We start from the raw sequence: 18,809 nt of genomic DNA on the forward strand, positions 1-18,809 counted from the left end.
TTGCACTTTGTAGACATCCTAACTGCAGGGCTCTTAATAAACCGTGAAGTTCATATCTGAATGCTGTGTAATATGCATAGTGCAGTGATAAAATGTATGATTTTGCTAGTGCGCTTGGTGTTTCCTGTCTAATTTTCCCAATCAATTTATGAATTCTCGTTTATGGTTTTGGTCAAATGGGTTTATGTCTATTTGTCAATGGCTAAACCTGGTCTTCATGCTGCAGCTAATCGAAAATCAGATAATTAGAATAAAATTTGATGTTGGACAAGTGAAAGTATCATTCTTCAGTCGCAAATATGTGACTGAAGTTGGAATAAATGTAACATGAATAATTAACCTGGAAAACAATATTGCATGAATAATTAATTTCAACATATCATGTCCCTTGCTGGCAGCCAGCTATGAATTGTATGATAGCGCTCTGGTGGAGAGGATCAGATTGTTCTTCCTGTTTCTGTAACTGTTCATTTGCTTTCATTCCTTTTTTTTCCCCGGCACACTGATTCTGAAAGCATGGGAACCTGAGTTTCTTGCTATCATATATTGCAAAACTGTACTTTTAATTGTCAAGATTTATATAAAATTTTATTTCGGCCTCATAATTTTATAAAGCATCTTTTGTCCTTTAATCCTACTATCATTAGACTCAATTCATGATTTTTTTTGTGCCCATACTTACGCTTAATATATCAGTATTTGAGAATATTTTGTCAACATTTAGAATTTTAAGATCAGCATATTTTATTAAAAGCATTAGGATTAGAGGAATGAAAAAGAATTGCATGAAATTAAAGGACCAAAATGAAACCTTATGTGATGTTAGGGGACTAAAAGCCCTATTAGCTGTTTGTTTTTCTTCCTAATCTATTCGCTCAAGGGGTCAATCTAAATCCTTTGTTTGGGGTTCAATTCTGCAGCTTTGAGAATAACCCTCGGTTGGAAGGTCCGGAGTTGTTGGGACTTGCAAGTTATGAAACAACTGCTCGTGAATAACACAAAGCCTGGGTATCTGAATCTAAATTGAACTATACGTGTATTAGAAAATTGAAGTGTGTTATCTTGTACTGTAATAGGCAGCTGAAAAAGCAGCTCCTGTTGTATGTAACTTTAATAATTGAAATGGCTTGTCTTGTGTAACTGTGTCATGATGTTTCTAGGTATGTTTTGAGATTTAATTGCAAATGCTGATTTTATGATGGGTGTGATGTTATCATAGAGGAATTTTCAAGTTGATGGACTGATCTAATCATTGTAATATCAATATATATGTGTATATATTAAAGTGAAGTTGATTGTTGAAATGTTTCTGCATCCTTGTATATAATAACTATTCGTTTTGAGTTTCTTATTCTTTGTTTCACATTAGTGTTGGTTGTCCTTGAATAATGATTACTTAGAAAAAGTTTCTTGAGGATCTTGTTCAGCAGTTGCAAGTGAATCTTACTCTACCTTATATCTTTTCAGATTTTTCAATCAAATATGATAAATACGTAGTTCCACAAAGCAACATTACTACTACTACTGTTGTTTTTACCGTAATTGTAAACTTGTTTGATGTGTTTTATGATGATTATTTTTTTATACGCAAGTTATCTGTACATGATCCAAAATTCGGGAAATATTTGTGGCCTCATGAGATATGCAACAAAATTAGCATATTGATTCCTTTTCAAGAATCAGTACAATGTTTTAAAAAACTTTTCCAATTATTATCAATATCATTACAATCCATCACACGAGAAAACTTTTGTTTTCGAATTACTGCTGACATCATATACATAATTGTTTCAAATTAGTTTTAATCAGTTAGCTTTATCTCTAGTTTCACAGTTATCATTTAATTTTAGTTGCAACAAATCTTACAATGATAGAATACAAATGGGAATGAATCTATACAATTTTCACAACCAGAATTGTTGATTGAACTAAAATTAGAATTGAATATATGTACATAATGTTATACAAACAAAATTTGAAATAGAAAGAAACATCTTGTTTAGATCTTGTACAAGACAAGGAAAATATATACAACTCTAAGGTTAAAAATAAAGGAAAAAATTAGGAATCATGAAGATGTGGTCATAGGTTCCGATTCATCTGCTGCTAGCCATTTCCAGACAGTGAGCAACCAGCGCCGTCCCCTCCCCGTGAAAAGAGTCCACCAGAGCCTTCTTCTATTACTCTAATCTCTTGTTTTGAGAATAATCTTCCTCTTGTAGCAAACCTAACCAGAAAAAACACACCAGATATATCAAGGCCCCCCCACACGCGCATATATACACATAACACTCACAATATTAAAACCAAAATAAAAATGGAAACATGAAGTGTACTCACGTTGGCATTTCGTACAGGCTAACTGAATGGTTGCTGCAGGAGCAAAACAATACGGGTTTCCCTTTGGCATCAATCATGCCATTGATTCTAACCACACCCTATAATATAATATCACCAAAACTATACATTAGAATCATTTCTCACAATATAACATGCATATGAATCTCTACTGTTTATTGAAGTAAAACTCACACTTTCTTCTTGATGCGTGTACACTGCTTCCATAGTTATTGTTCATGATCAGTTGAAGTCCAAAGCTTTACTGTGCCGTCCAATGAACTTGAGAATAAGTATTTGTCCCAAAAAATAAGGGATGTCACTACATCAGTGTGCCCTTTCAACGTCATGGTACATTGTAATTTGTTGAGGTCCCAAACCTGAAAAAAAACAAGAAATCATTAAATCCTCTCAAATGAATTCAACAACAACATGCTATATGGTCTTTCAGTTGATTATTTTGGGAGATTAAGAAAGTTACTTAAAAAAAACTATGTACCTTGATGCTTGATCCACAGAACCTGAATATAACTTGTCCCCAGGTCCACCAGTTAAGGAAACAACAGCTCTGGTGTGGCCGTTCAATGTTGCCACTGGTTTAAATTGAAAATTTGCTTCAGAAATGAGTCTCCATGCATAAATAACACCATCCTATGACATGAAAACATAGTATGAGATTATAATAGAGAAGAGAACAAATATTAATGAAGTGAAAAGAACCTAGTAAAACAATTACGTACCATAGCTCCAGTAAAAATTGTGTCGTTGCAAACAGCCATGGAAAGTACAGGACCCTGGGGCCGTCAAGGGTGATCTCAGCAGCAGTCTGAATGTTCCATGCCTTCATATATAACAACAACAACCACGTACAAGGTTAATTTCTGATTAATTAACCTAACGATCATATAAAAGATGAAAGAAAAAACAAAAACACAATCAATCATCATATGATCAAGCAGTTTAAGAGCTCAATTACCTTAACAGCATTCTTCAAACCAGCAAAAACCCATGAACCCATACTGATCCAAACACCTTGCCTCTTCACCCAGATTTATCACATTAACACATTCACCCGTATGACAGTCCCATACCCAAAGTGTCCTATCGGTGCTACAAGAAAAGAGTTTGTCCGCTCCCACTGGAAGTGTAACCCCAGTCATAATCTGTAATCATAATTCAAAGTTTAGTACTTGACCAAAAAGCTACCCCACCAATCCTTTATATATATAAAAACTAAAAAGAGAATTGAACTCATTCCTAAATATAAACCTACTCGAACAAAAATTTACTGCATAATAAGATCCGGCAAAGAAACAAGATCAAGCATATATACTGATATTGGCAAATAATGGAAGTCAAGTAGGTACCGTCTTGTGTTGGTGGAGCTTAGTGAGGACAGAAAGGCCATCGCCATAAAAGTGATAAACAAGAATGCAAGTTCCAACAGTGATCACCATGGACGCAGTTTCCATTGATCCAATATTTGCAAATTTGAGATGAATTGCCTTTGGGCTTAGAGGACCTTTTGCCGTCTGCTTCACATTTTTTGCTGTTGTGGGAGTAAGTGGACTGCCTCTTGCAGCGATAAGCATTATTATTACCAGAAGTGGACGGCCTCCTGCATTGATAAGAAGTTTCATTGCGCACAAAGCGAGTTTCCCTGTAAGAAGGAAACTCACTCCTCCTTACGACTCTTGTATTATTCATTCTGCAGCAATAAATTGGGATATAGGAGTTAGTTGATATGACATGATATTAAGCAATTCATACTAATCTTACCCAGTATCATTATACAGTGGACCGCATGCTAATATTATAAATTTATAATGTCCCATCCAAATAATCTTTATGCAACGAAATATTATATTATATTAATGTAAACTGAATTTGTTTTTGCTCCCAATTCTATATAATTAACCTGAATTATGCATTTTATAAAATATGTAATATGTAATAACAAATGCTTGAAAAGGGCCTTACTGTGTAAGATATCAAAAGATCCATCTTAAAAAAGGAGAATTAGAATGATATTTCAAGGAAGGAAAATAATTATAAAACAAGTCCCTAAAGTTATCATTCTCTACTCTGAAACTTATCAATAGAAGTTGTTTAGGTTGTTATTGAGACCTTTAGTAATTATTTTTTCCTTAAGACTTGATGTAACTCTCCCTTTTAAAAACTGTCAAAATAATCCTAAAAGATAATTGCAGTTACAAAAGTCTACTGATTTTTTTATCTTGAAAATTATAAGTCATCAAGTGAAATATTAATTATATTTTTTTTAAAGATTGTCTCTAATTAAAACTTAACATTTTTTTCTCGTGTAATTCATTATTTTAAATGCTGATAATTTTAGAATTTTTAAGTTTAATAAAATTAATGACTTAAGCATATCTTTTTACGGAGAATAGCTTAATAAAAGTCTGATGAACATGTGTGGCTGTCAGTTAATTGCCAAGGCAAGCACTAAACTTTGACGATGATTGCACAAAAGAACAGAAAATAGATCATGAAACAAAACTCCAAATTTCATAAACCTCTATAAGTTTTAGGGTTTAGCGTTATCAAAGTTCTTTCACATATTTATCATATGCCGTGCAAAATTATTTATTTCACAACCAATCCAAAGAGTCTAAAATAATTCTAAGCGAATTTGATCAAATAGAAGGCATAATTTTTGAAGTATTAATTGTGCGTTCAAGAATTTAATTGATGAGAACATGGACATAGCCTTCACAACCGAATATCTCTCACTCTCTAATGTGACAATTCTTTGACTCTCTCTCTCTCTCTCTCTCTCTCTCTCTCTCTTTCATATCTTCACGTAGCTCCTTCTGCATGTCCTCCCCGCGGTCCTCTTTTCATGGGCAGTATATTCGTAATGGCGAAGCAATTATTTTTTTGAGTGATTTAAATCTTAACAAGAGATTTGATAAAATCCAGATTTCCTAACCAAATCTTCAGTTTCATCTTTATTATCCAATCATATTAAAATATTTTGAAGATAACTTGTAACCAATTAGATTTTATACAAGTTGTTTCTGAAAGTGTATTTGATCTCTACAAGAGATTTGATAAAAATTTTCCAACTTAATATGTGTTAAATCTTATATTTTTGTATTTTCAATTTTTTAATTTTTTTAGTATGATTTTTGACAAAAAAATATTTTTATTTATTTAAATTGAAATATTAACCTTAAATTCACTCAAATGACGGAATGAAGACTTAAAAAAAACACACACACAAATTAAATTAAAAAAACAAGACACTTTTACATAGTATCTTTCTTTTCACCTGATTCAATTTTATTATTACTTTTAGCAATACATTTATATCTATCTACATATCTATATCTCCAGATAAAAACAGATACACTGGAAGTTATTAAATGATCTCAAATCTATCCTTCTTAGAGAAAGAAATTTAATCTTGCATTTGACATGATTTTTAAGTTAAATGATTTGCCAACGTGTCTCTTCTAATCAAACTTCAAATTAAAACATCATATAGATTTTTTTTATTTCATATTAAATTATATATATATTGGTTCTGAAAATATTTTGGTCTCTATAAGAGATTTGATAAAGTTTATCCAAGTATCCAACTATTTGTAGATTTGTTAAATCCTGCTTTATATTTTTATATTTTCCTTTTCACCTTGTACGCTTCAACTTTTTTTTTATTTTTCATTAGCAATTAGCAATACATTTATACACACACATCACTGAAAGTTAAATGATTGCTACTCTATCCTCCTCAGAGAAACGAAGACTTTAATCTTAAATTATTATAATTTTTAAGTCAAATGATCTACCAATGTATATCTCGTATAATCAAAGTTCAAAATAAAATATCAGATAAAGTTTTTTGATATCATATAAATCATATTAACTATTTTGAGACATTTATAGCAATATATGTCGCCATATAGCCATATATTAAAGTGAAGATGATTGTCGAAATGTTTCTGCATCCATCTATACAATAACTGTTCATTCATTTTGAATTTCTGATCATTTCTTTCACATCAGTTTCAGCAGTTGCAAGCGAACTATATCTTGTATCTATCTTTATTGTCACATTTTTCAATCACTCAGCTTTATCACAAGTTTCACTTTTATCATGTAATTTTATTTAGTTTCAACGAGGCTAATGTCTAATTTCTTATACCCATTTAGTTGTGCAAAAATTTTACAATGATACAATACAAATGGGAATGAATCTATATAATTTTCACAACCAGAACCGTTGATTGAGCTGAAATATTTTGAAATTGAATATATACGTATATAATGTTATACAAACAAAATTTGAAATACAAACATCTTGTTCGAGATGAAGAAGATATATATAAACCCTAAGGTTAAAAATAAGAAAATAAGATTGGGAATCATGAAGAAGGGGTCATAGGCTCCGATTGACCTGCTAGCCATTTTCAAACAATGAACAAACCAGTGCCATCTCTAGTTCTATGTTCAACCAAATCAAAAGAGGAAAGAAAATGGTAGTTATTGACTATAAACTCCTCAATTTTTCTCCAAGATGACAAATTTCCTTTACCAAAGCCTAGTTCATTTATAGTCCATCTTAAAGATGCCAAGATCTTTTCTAAGTTTGATCTTAAAGCGGGGTTTTGGCAATTGGGTATTCACCCAGAAGATTGCCCTAAAACTGCCTTTTGTATTCTAAATGCCTAATATCAATGGACTGTTATGCCATTTGGGCTCAAAGTCGCCCCATCACTTTTCCAAAAGGCCATGACCAGAATCTTTGAACCTATTTCTGACAACCTTCTCATCTATATAGATGACTTTTTGCTTTTCTCAAATGATGAAGATTCCCATAAACTTTTATTAACCCAATTTGGGAAAATAATTGAAAATACGAGGTCATATTGTCAGCAAAGAAAGGAGAAATAGGTGTCAGAAGCATAAAGTTCCTTGGAATGAATTTTGAAAATGGTCAGTATTATCCTGAACCACATATTGCAGAAGAATTGCTCAAATTTCCGGATAAGAATCTCACAGCAAAGCAAATTCAGCAATTTTTTGGGATTGTCAATTATCTTAAGAATTTCATCCCTCATGTGTCTAATCATACCAACAAATTGTCCAAGCTTTTCAAAAAGAATCCTCCCATGTGGGAAACAGACCAGACTTTAGCCGTCTAAATTCTCAAAAAAGTTGCTCAGCATCCGCCTTCTTTAAAGATTCTTGACAAAGGATTACAAATCCTCCAAACTGATGCCAGTGATTTTTGGGAGCTATCCTCCTTGAAGAGATAAATGGAAAATGGTTCCACTGTGGACATGCAAGCGGACAATTCAAGGAGTCAGAAAAATATTATCATGCCACCTACAAAGAGGTTCTTGCAGTCAAAAAAGCAATTAAGAAGTTCAGCTTCCAACTCAGTCCTTATCAATTCAGAGTAGAAATGGACAATATGTCTTTTCCCAAATGCTTAATCCCAAGGGAAGATCTTGCCAAATAGCCAATTACTCCGATGGAAGGACTGGTTTTCTAGCTATAAATTCACCATCCATCATCTCAAAGGTCACCAGAACACCATTGCAGATTTTCTCTCAAGATCTCAGAAAACTTCTCAACCTCCAAAGCTTTTGTCACTCTCCACACACCAAGCCTTTTACATTTTAACCATCTCTAAACCAGATATGCGTCATAGAATGATAGCCACTGTTTCCCTCCTAGATCCTGTCCTGAAACTCCTACAGATGTCTAAAACCTTGCCAGAAACACTATATTCTACTGGCTCCATCTTCTTCTTATGAACACTGGAATGCACTCATATCCTTAGCATTTTGATGTTGATACTCCATGCCTCACCATTCCCATCATCAAAGGATCCATTCCAGAAGAACTTTTATGGTATGTTTGGTCCATCTTAGACAATTATACCTATGCCATAGCTTTCTTAGCCTTATCCATATACCAACATCTGAATGATTCAAGAAACCAAAATTCTCCTCTTATCACTCTTTTTGAGATGCTTGCTCCTCTTTCCTATTGGAGAGGAAAACTTTGAAAAATCCTTGATAATCACAATATCTGGAATGCATTATCCTCCAAACAAAAGAAACTTTTTTGTTTGTTTACTTTTTACAGGTGTTATGACAAAGATGCTGATGGAGGACTTTACACAGACATTCATCTAACTCTCTGGATTACTATTCCCTTATGGCCCAAAGATGAAAAGTTATTAATGGAGAAACTTGGAAAAACATTAATCGCACTTAATGAACCAGACACAGGAGAAGACACTGCATATCTTTCTCTTGGACCTTTTCCTCTAAGTCCTCCTGATTCGCCACATAGGGCCAGCTATTCAACTCTTGAAGAATTTTAGAGGAATTTTATCGTAATTGCTGTCAGACCTCCACCACAAGTTCCTCCTCCAACAAAAGTATCCCAGGATCCTTGCCAAGGAGACTTACAAATTCAGCTCACTTAGCCTAAAATACTCCATTTCCCTCAGCCAAGTCTTTAGTCACAAATTCCATTTCTTGCGGGAGAATCCCAAGATCTTAACCAGGATGATGATTTTGAGATCCTACTCACAAAGTTTAAAGAAGAATATGCCATAAGGAGAAGACACTCTTCACACTATATGACAGCAATCTACGACTTTGATGCTGATGACTCTGACCCAGAAGACGTCATGAACCTATCCCTGGGTCATGAACCCATCTACAAAGACTAAGAGAACATAATAATCAAAGAATCTACTTTGTGTCACATCAAAAGATAAGGAGGACCTACCTGCTTTATGTTATATGTCTACTTTAACTTTAGCTTTATTAAATTAGTTTGTCTTGATGTAATAATTAAAATGGTTTATCTTGTTGTAATCATTAAAGGCATTTTTGCCTTTATGTCGCGTTATAATAATGGTGTCTAGAACTTTACTATTAGGTTTTGTCATGTTATGGTCCTAGAGTCTTTATATAAACCTCGCTCTGCCATCAGTTATAGGCAGAACGAGTTGTAATAACTTTCTTGTATAATACTAGTGTGCTTTCCTCATGAGTTCTCTCTAATTTCTTCTCATGTTCTGAAAGCCTCACTTACAATACCTTTCTTCTGAGTACGCTCTGCACTTTCCTTTCTATAAGGATCCTGTATATCAGAAATAGAATCTGACCACAATCTTTTAAGGTGTATTTAATGACGACTTTCCCAGTTATTCTAGATTTGGTATTCAAAGATGGGAGTCTTAATGTGGCCGTTGATGAGTTGAGAATTAGTGGCCTTACCTAAACTAAAACTTTAAATATTAGACTATGTTAGCTTTAAAAACATTTCTATTGAAAACATTATCAAGAACTATAAATATGAGTTTGAACGTGAAGCAGCCTCAGTTGAAAGTTGAAATGTCTATGAATGGTCTTAGATGCTTTTTTTTGTGTGCGCGCATCATATGCTCATTTATTTATGTCGCCTAGTGAGCACACGGATCATGATCATCCTCTTTGAGTAACGAGGCCAGCTAACACGGATCACGATGGTCCAGCGGGCATTCATTCCCACGCTTTTGTTTTACTTTTTCTGTATTCTAACTGAGACTTTAAAAAAAATAAAATAAAATAAAGCAGCTATTAAGGACCTAAAGCTTTTTTTTTTTGGCCGAAGGATCTAAAGTTATATGTGGATCAAATTCGTAATATTTTAGTCAGAAGAAAGCATTAACGCCCCTAAATTACAAGATGTTTAACAAATTTAGCACATTTTGATGTGTCATAGTATCTTGTAGTCCTTTATCTAATTTCTATGATGAAATTCTTTTATTAATTTTAATTATAGTAATTAGTACATTGATGCATGCATGGTTGGTGTAAGTAAACCTAAATTTTGTGCTTCGTTTATTGTTAGACTTTAAAATGGCTATTACATTTCAGGTAAAAAAAAAAAAAAGAGGCTATTCCATATTCTAACCTAAGGTGTAGTTCTATGTTAAGGATATGGCGAATGATTATGTGAATAAAATAAAGGATATTCTAAATATTTACTCTTTTAGGTCTTTAACAGAAGAGCTAATGAAAGGTTTATTTCAATTGTTAATGTAATATCTTAACTCATTTTGTCTTTAGAATTTATAATTTTTTTCTAAATTTTCTTTATTAGATGTACATATTAAGAGATTTTTTTTTATTAAGAGAGTCATCTTCAATGCAATTAATTAAAAGGAGTACTTTACAGAAATCAGTGTATTTTTTTAACAAATAATTAATTTAATTAATTTTTTCAATCTCTACAAATTAATTATTTATAACCCCTACATTTAGGACATTTAGGATATGAGGGTATATATTACATATGTTATTATGTGAATGATTATGCTCTCAATTTGTCAGCAAAAATAAAATTCTCAGTAATAATAACTTAATCAATGTTAATATATAATAGAAATATTTATAAAATAATATCAAATTTCAGTTTAAAGCTAAAGAAATTCAGATTGTGAGGGAAATAAATACAATTTAGAACCTCAAGACTTATACTTAAGCAATCTAATGTCATTCAATTCAATTTTTTTTTTCCTGGTTCACTAACCTTGTGATTTGTTAAATTAAAGCTGAAAGGTTGGTGGTGCTGTTTAGATTTTTTTGACCTTAAAGTCCTGTCTAGATTTGATACGAGCAAAAAGGCCAGAAAAAGGTTATGAAATATTTGAATCTTAATTAATTGTGCTAAGTTTCAGGTTCATCGTAAAACTTAATCAATATATATTTAGTTTCAACATGAATGATTTGTCTTGAATGATTGAAGTAGTACGTAGTCAAAACTTCCAAAATAGAGGCCTCTTGGAACCATTTGAACGATATTGAAATCATAAATAATACGCAGCCTCAAATATTGACTGTAATAAAAGATAACGATGTCTCTGAAAAAATAATACCGAAACAACCTTCTCTCATCCTGATTTTGATGGTATTAACATATCATATATTGAAGTTATTATAAAAATACTCCCTCTATACTTTTTATAAGAAACTTTTTTAAAAAGTTTTTTTTTAATAAAAAATGGTGTGTAGCTCACCATTAGAAATTTTATGGGTAACAAGGATGTAATAAATTTTTATATAGAAAGTATCAGTTAACAAATTTTATATACACCAAATATAGTTACTCTAATTTAGATCCTTCTTATCACTAAAATTTTTAACAAATAATTTTTTTTTCCCACTTTTCCTTTTTTCAAATAGACTTTTCATATTGTTAAAGCATTAATTAATTTTTGTTAAGTATCTTTAATTACATAAAGAATATACTTCCTCCAAATTTAATCGTGGGACAAAGTTAACTACTAGTGCTTCACAGTTTTTTCCGTTTGATAGGAGGGAAACAGAATGAAGGGGAAACGGCAAAAAAAGTTTAATAAGCTCAATTTAAAAATAGAGAGGTGGGGTTAAAAATTTTAAATTAATTTTACTCGTTCTTTTATCTTAAATCTTCCTTTTACTATAATCTCTCTTTTCTAATTTTTTTAAATCCAGCTCGCTAAAATTTTTTCTCCCCTCTCCTTCAATTCTCTTGTACAAAGATAGGATAAGGGATGATGGCCAGCAACTTAGCATTCTCAAACTCAGAAAAATAATGAGAACAACAATAAATAAAGGGAGTGTATGACTGAGAAAAAAATATATGCAAACTCCACATCTTTGCTATATATATATATATCGGATTAAAGGAACTTTACTTTATAGTTAGGAGCTTTGGTATTTTAAAGGTAAGGTGGGCTATTCTAAGAAGCCTATCCTTTTATCCTATTCGAACTTATAACTGAATAATAATTGCTTGTTGCCTCTTGCACAATTTAATTCGTGAGGACGGTGTTGATCCACTTGAAAATGAAGTAGACAAAATAGAAGTTGATGTGGACAGGATGTATAATCCCTCAATTCAACACATGGACACATCTAATGAGTAGGCTACCTTTAGGAATAATCTTGCTAATGAAATGTTTACTAATTTTACTTGTAATAGGATGTCTAGATGAAAGAGTTGTTACTTTGAAAATTGTTAACACTATAAGATATTATTTCCATTATTTATGCTAGAAGTTTTTTTTTTTTTTAATGTTTACTTTATGTCAGGTTCTAACATATATTTTACTGTAGTTCATCAAACATGTCTGATAAGTCTAGAAAGTTGGATAAGCACGTGTGGACATCTGAGGAGGATCAATTATTAATCCTTTCCATGCTAGCAATGCATGAGAAGGGTGAACTTATGAGTGACAATGGTCTTAGGCTAGGTGTCATAAATAAATTGAAAGATATGCTTCACAATCTAATACCTAGATGTTGTATTCAAGCACAGCCTCATATCTAATCTAGGATTAAAAAGTTGAAAACTCACTATGGTGTAGTGACTGACCTACTTAATTTATCTAGTTTTGGTTGGGATTCTGACAAAAAATGTGTGACAGCACCCAAAACAGTTTGGGATGAATATATAAAGGTAATTTTTTTTTTATAATTGTATAAGTGTATATGTATTGTTTTACTTAATGATATTTTACTAGAGTTGATGTGCCATCTTTATATCTTTTGCTTATAGGTACATAAAAATGCTGCTAAGTTTAGACATACATCTTTCTTTTGCTTTGAGGAGCTCAATATATATTATCTCTGGTAAGGATAGGGCAATTGGAGATGAGTCTCAACAATTTGATGATGTCGTTGAAGAGCTCAATAATCAAAGTGGTTTGGATGACCACAATGATCTTAACATGAATATATCACATGAGACTCATCTCCATATTTGAATAAATTTTCAATGTCATCCATATTTGAATAGAAAATTTTGATATTTACATTACATTTTCTCTTATACTAATAACTTTAGGGGAAAATTGGGGATAAATCCCTGGCAAATGAGACCTAGGATAATTGATTACATAAAAGAAAATTAGTTGCACACAAAGGAAGGAACGTTATATAAAGAAAAGATAGTTTTCATAGAATATTATTTGGATATAAAGAATTAGTTTGCATATAAGAAAAATGAGTTGCACATAAGAGAATTTTATTTGCACAGAGAGAAATTGAGTTGCACATTGCACAGAAGATTATTACACACAAGGAAAGATAAATTGTACATAAAGAAAGTTAAGTTGCACAAAGTCCTTAAGTTCTATTTGCCAATTAGATTTTCAATGAGGGATTTATTCCCAATTTTTTCTAACTTTAGATAGGAGTAACATTAAAAAAAATTAATTAATACCCAATCAGGTAAAGCGACATTCATGCTGGTCAAAAAAGCAAAGCGACATTCATATTTTAAAAGATGTCTTGTGCTAGTAATATTTAGGGAGAGTGCATATAAATATAACAGAAGGAGCCATCAAAAGAGCCGGTTCAGATGGTAATAAATTGGCTTATAATTTATAAGGTTGTGAGCTCGAATTTTATTGTTGATATGAGGATTTTATTGGTAGGTGATCTGTGAATAGCTTTGCAAATGCTTTTTGAACCTAGAAGCTTATCCTGACCCCAATAAACCCCTGAGATCCAACTCATCTAAATTTTCTTTATAAAAAAAAAGAGCCATCAAAGTTATTTATCCCTTCAAAGTCAATAAAATTAAATGACATGCGAAATGAGGAACAAGGCCATCTAAATTTTTTATGTCGCCTGGTGAGCGGAGGGATCATGATGATCCTCTTTGATATAACAAGGCCAGCTGACACGGATCATGATGAACCAGTGGGGATTGATTCCCACGCTTTTGTTTCACTTTTTCTGTATTCTAACTTAGACTTTAAAAAATAAAATAAAATAAAATAAAGCAGCTACTAAGGACCTCCAGCTTTTTTTTTGGCCGAAGGATCTGATATTTTAGTCAGAAGAAAGCATTAATGCCCCTAAATTACAAGATGTTTAACAAATTTAGCACATTTTGATGTGTCATATTATCTTGTCCTTTATCTAATTTCTATGATGAAATTCTTTTATTAATATTAATTATAGTAATTAGTACATTGATGCATGCATGGTTGGTGTAAGTGGACCAAAATTTGTACTTCGTTTATTATTAGACTTTAAAATGGCTCTCATATTTCAGGTAAAAAAAAAAAAAGAGGCTATTACATATTCTAACCTAAGGTGTAGCTCTATGGCAAGGATATGGTGAATAATTATGTGAATAAAATAAAGGATATTCTAAATATTTTACTGTTGAGGCCTTTAACAGAAGAGCTAATGAAGGTTTATTTCAATTATTAATGTAATATCTTAATTATTTTGTTTTTGAAATTTATAAAATTTTTTAAATTTTCTTTATTAAATGTACATATTAAGAGATTTTTTATTAAGCGAGTAATATTCAATTACTTTACAGAAATCAATGCATTTTTAACAAATAATTAATTTAATTAGTTTTTTCCATCTCTACAAATAAATTATTTATAACTCCTACATTTCAGGACATTTAGTATGTGAGGGTATATATTACATATGTTATTATGTGAATGATTATGTTCTCAATTTCTCAGCAAAAATAAAATGCTCAGTAATAATAACTTAATCAATATTAATATAAATTAGAAATATTTATGAAAATAATATCAAATTTCAGTTTAAAATAAAAAATTCAGATTTTGAGGGGAAATAAATTCAATTTAGAACCTCATGACTTATTCTTAAGCAATCTAATGTTATTCAATTCAATTTTTTTCTTGGTTCACGAACCTTGTGATTTGTTAAATTAAAGCTGAAAGGTTGGTGATACTGTCTAGATTTTTTTGACCTTAAAGTCCTGTCTAGATTTCATATGACCAAAAAGGCTAACAAAAGCTTATGAAATATTTGAATACTTCATCGATTATATATTTAGTTTCAACATGAATGATTTGTCTTGAATGATTGTAGTAGTCAAAACTTCCAAAATAGAAGCCTCTTGGAACCATTTGAACGATATTGAAATTAAAAAAAAATATATGCGGCCTCAAATATTGACTGTAATAAAAGATAATGATGTCTCTGAAAAAGTAATACTGAAACCACCGTCTCTCATCCTGGTAACATATCATATGTTGAGGTTATTATAAAAATATTCCCTCTATCCTTTTTATAGGAAACTTTTTTAAAAAGTGCTTTTATATTTAAAAAAAAAAAAGGTGTATAGCTTGCCATTAGAAATTTTATTGGTAACAAGATGTAATAAATTTTTATATATAGAAAGTATCAATTAACAAATTTTATATACATAAAATATAGTTACTCTAATTTAGATCCTTCTTACTACTAAAGTTTTTAACAAGGAAAATTTTTGTCCCATTTTTCCTTTTTTAAATAGACTTTTCATATTGTTAAAAGTATTAATTAATTTTTTTAAGTATCTTTAATTACATAAAGAATATACTTCCTCCAAATTTAATCATGGGACAAAGTTAACTACTAGTGCTTCACAATTTTTTCCGTTTGGCATGAGGGAAACAAAATGAAGGGAAACGGCAAAAAAAATTTAATGAGCTCAATTTAAAAAATTAAAGAAGTGGGCTTAAAAATTTTAAGTTAATTTTGCTTGTTCTTTTACCTTGTATTTTTTTTTTTTACTATAATCTCTCTTTTCTAATTTTTAAAATTGAGCTTAAAATTTTTTCTGCCCTCTCCTTCAATTCTCTCATACCAAACATAGGATAAGGGATGATGGTTGGCAACTTAGCATTCTCAAACTCATAGAAAAATAACGAGAACAACAATAAATAAAGGGACTGCATGACTGAGAAAAAATATATATAAACTCCATATCTTTGCTATATATATATATATATATATATATATCGGATTAAAGAAACTTTGCTTTATAATTAGGAGTTTAGGACTGAAGGAAGTGCTAGTTTAGTAAACTATACTGAAGAAGCGCAATTTGCGAAAATAATTGAAAACATGGACATATTCAATGAGAGTGATTAATTTTAACTAGTTTTTCTTTTCAAAACGAGTATCAATGATATGAATAAATGTATAAATAAAATGAAGTCGAAGCTCCTAGATGGGTTGAAGATAGATTAAAGCATGCGCGCTGACAAATAATAATTGGAGATCGAAAGTACCATGCTCCATTATATTTATACGAAGGAAAATAAATAAATAAATAATAATATATACAAATAAATTCGAAATAGGAGGGATAAATATATTAATTTAATAATATACTCGAACAAGGTAAATAGTGTATGCTTTAATGCTTTTATTTTCATGCATCAACAAAAGTAATAAAAATTAAGAAGAATTTATAAATTCCGTATTTTTCTTGTATCTCCCACAAAAGACGTAAATAGGGTATATTTATATTTTATTTTGACTAGAGTAACCTTTGTCTTGAGCATCAATGTGCATGACCAATAGGGGTTTTGTCTGGCTAAAAAGACTAGCTCCTCACAATATAATAAACTAAGATTCAAATCCTAATTATGAGAGATGCTTATATTTAGTGTCTAATAATGCCTTAAACAGGATTGTTCCCAATAAGAGGACACCTGTGGTTACTAAAAAAAAAAATCTTTGTGAGAAAAAAAGGCAATTACCTTTTTATTTTATGCAATCATAAACTAAATCTTATTTAGATTTTATATGCATAGTGTAGATGATCATGAGCTATGAATGTTTTTATTGCATTCCATCCTAAAGTAAAACATTAATCCACTTTGAAATGATTAAAGTATTATTTTAAGAAAATAAATATATATTTTTATAAATAAGTGATTTTTTGGGACTTATTCATAAGTTACATCATTTAAATTTTTTTATGTAAATGTATCATTTTAACCTTTATTAAAAAATGCATATATTAAGTAATAATAAAGTTAAAAGATTATCAAATTTTAAGACAAAATGAGGTTTAAGATATATCTTGATTCTAGTGAGACATGCTTGGAGTGGTTTACAAATATGATTAGAGGAGTATAATTTAATAGCTAGTTCTCATAAATAATAAATAAATGGTATAATTCCACACTCATATGAAAAATTTAATAACATGACTTATAAATAAGAGAAAAACACAATTGCTTTGCCTTATAAATATGACCATATAAAAATAAACTCTTCAAATACGTAACTTTATTATTAAACAGTAAGCTGCGTGGACTCAATTATTGGTCATTAGCAATTAATTAATGCTATTTAGGAGATGCTACCTTGGGTACAACCAATTGTTCCAAATAAGAAATGACATTAATCAAACCATTAATTAAAGCAAAAGTTATGGAGAAGCTGACGAAAAAGAATCATGAGCAATAATACACAATTATCACACAAATAAAAGATAATAATTATAAAAGTGACATTATGTTGTTAGTGAGATACAACTCACAAGACGTGCATAGGATTGTGGCAATGTGGTGGTCACATCTTTTATTTTATTGACTTGAATGTGACGGTGCAAACGTGATGCGCCAAAGCTGGGATATTTTCTTAAAGCTAAATTCATCATTGATTATTATATTTATAAATAGTAATTAAATATCCCTTTTCCGAATCCGTGTACCTCGTTGATTGAATAAATGAAAAGAAAATAATTTTATCGTTAAAATATTTCAACTTGGTAATATTTTTTATTCTTCTTCAATTTATTTTTTCCATTCGATTACTAAGCTTGGGATTTGATTCAATACATTTATGCCTCATTTGGTACAGTGGAAGAGCTTTTGATAGAAGTAGGAGTTTTAAAACATGTTTGGCAAGTTGATGGAAGTATGATATAATTTTTAATTAAAATATGTATTTTTAATATGAAAATACTTGGTTTTCCCTTCAGTTTCTGGTCCCAAAAAAAAATGAAAATACTAAAATACCCCAAAAAAAAAGGCTTCACCACATACAACCACCGCCATCAAAGAACACTTTGAGAAAGGCGCAGTCAAAACCACACAAAACTTGGGCAAAAATTACAATCTAAATGGAACGAAAATCATGCTAGAGCCATGAGCAACGACAGAAGGTGGGAGATGGGGACACCTGAGATTGCGGAAGGTGGCGACGCTGAACGCCGGAGAAGGCTCGTTGAGGTAGGAGGAGAAGATGGAATGGGGTATAAAAGAAAAGGACAAAGCTGGAAATATGTTAAATTATTAAGGATATAATAGTCTAAAAATTCTGAGTTCTATAAAAGTAGTCCAGTTCCGGGGGTGTTCCAGCGAACTGACTTTCAGTCCAACAAACAAATAAATATCCCAATTTCACTTCTACTTTCACTTCCTTCCTCTCAGTTTCCTGCTTACAAACAGGGCATATAAACAATTTTTTTTTTAATCTGTAAGAAAGACTTAAATCAAAGTATCTAGTGTGTATAAAATTTTTAGAATATAACACTAATATTTTGTGTGCATAAAAAGTTGTCAAGTTGTTCTCACTAATAAAATTTTTAATATGAAAATTTGCCCCACTTTTCTCGAGATTTAATAGTGGACTTTAAATGACATGCCTTTGACTATTGATACATACTAC

General features: G+C 30.9%; 1 pseudogene; it reads right to left on the reverse strand.

The window, feature by feature from the left end:
* Positions 1–2,106: 2,106 nt before the first annotated feature.
* LOC114755356 (zinc finger CCCH domain-containing protein 48-like) lies at positions 2,107–4,044 on the reverse strand (annotated as a pseudogene).
* Positions 4,045–18,809: the final 14,765 nt, after the last annotated feature.

This window comes from Neltuma alba, unplaced genomic scaffold (genome assembly GCF_004799145.2).
Source record: "Neltuma alba isolate B1F8T4 unplaced genomic scaffold, ASM479914v2 tig00010254_pilon, whole genome shotgun sequence".
In the NCBI taxonomy this organism is placed as follows: domain Eukaryota; kingdom Viridiplantae; phylum Streptophyta; class Magnoliopsida; order Fabales; family Fabaceae; genus Neltuma; species Neltuma alba.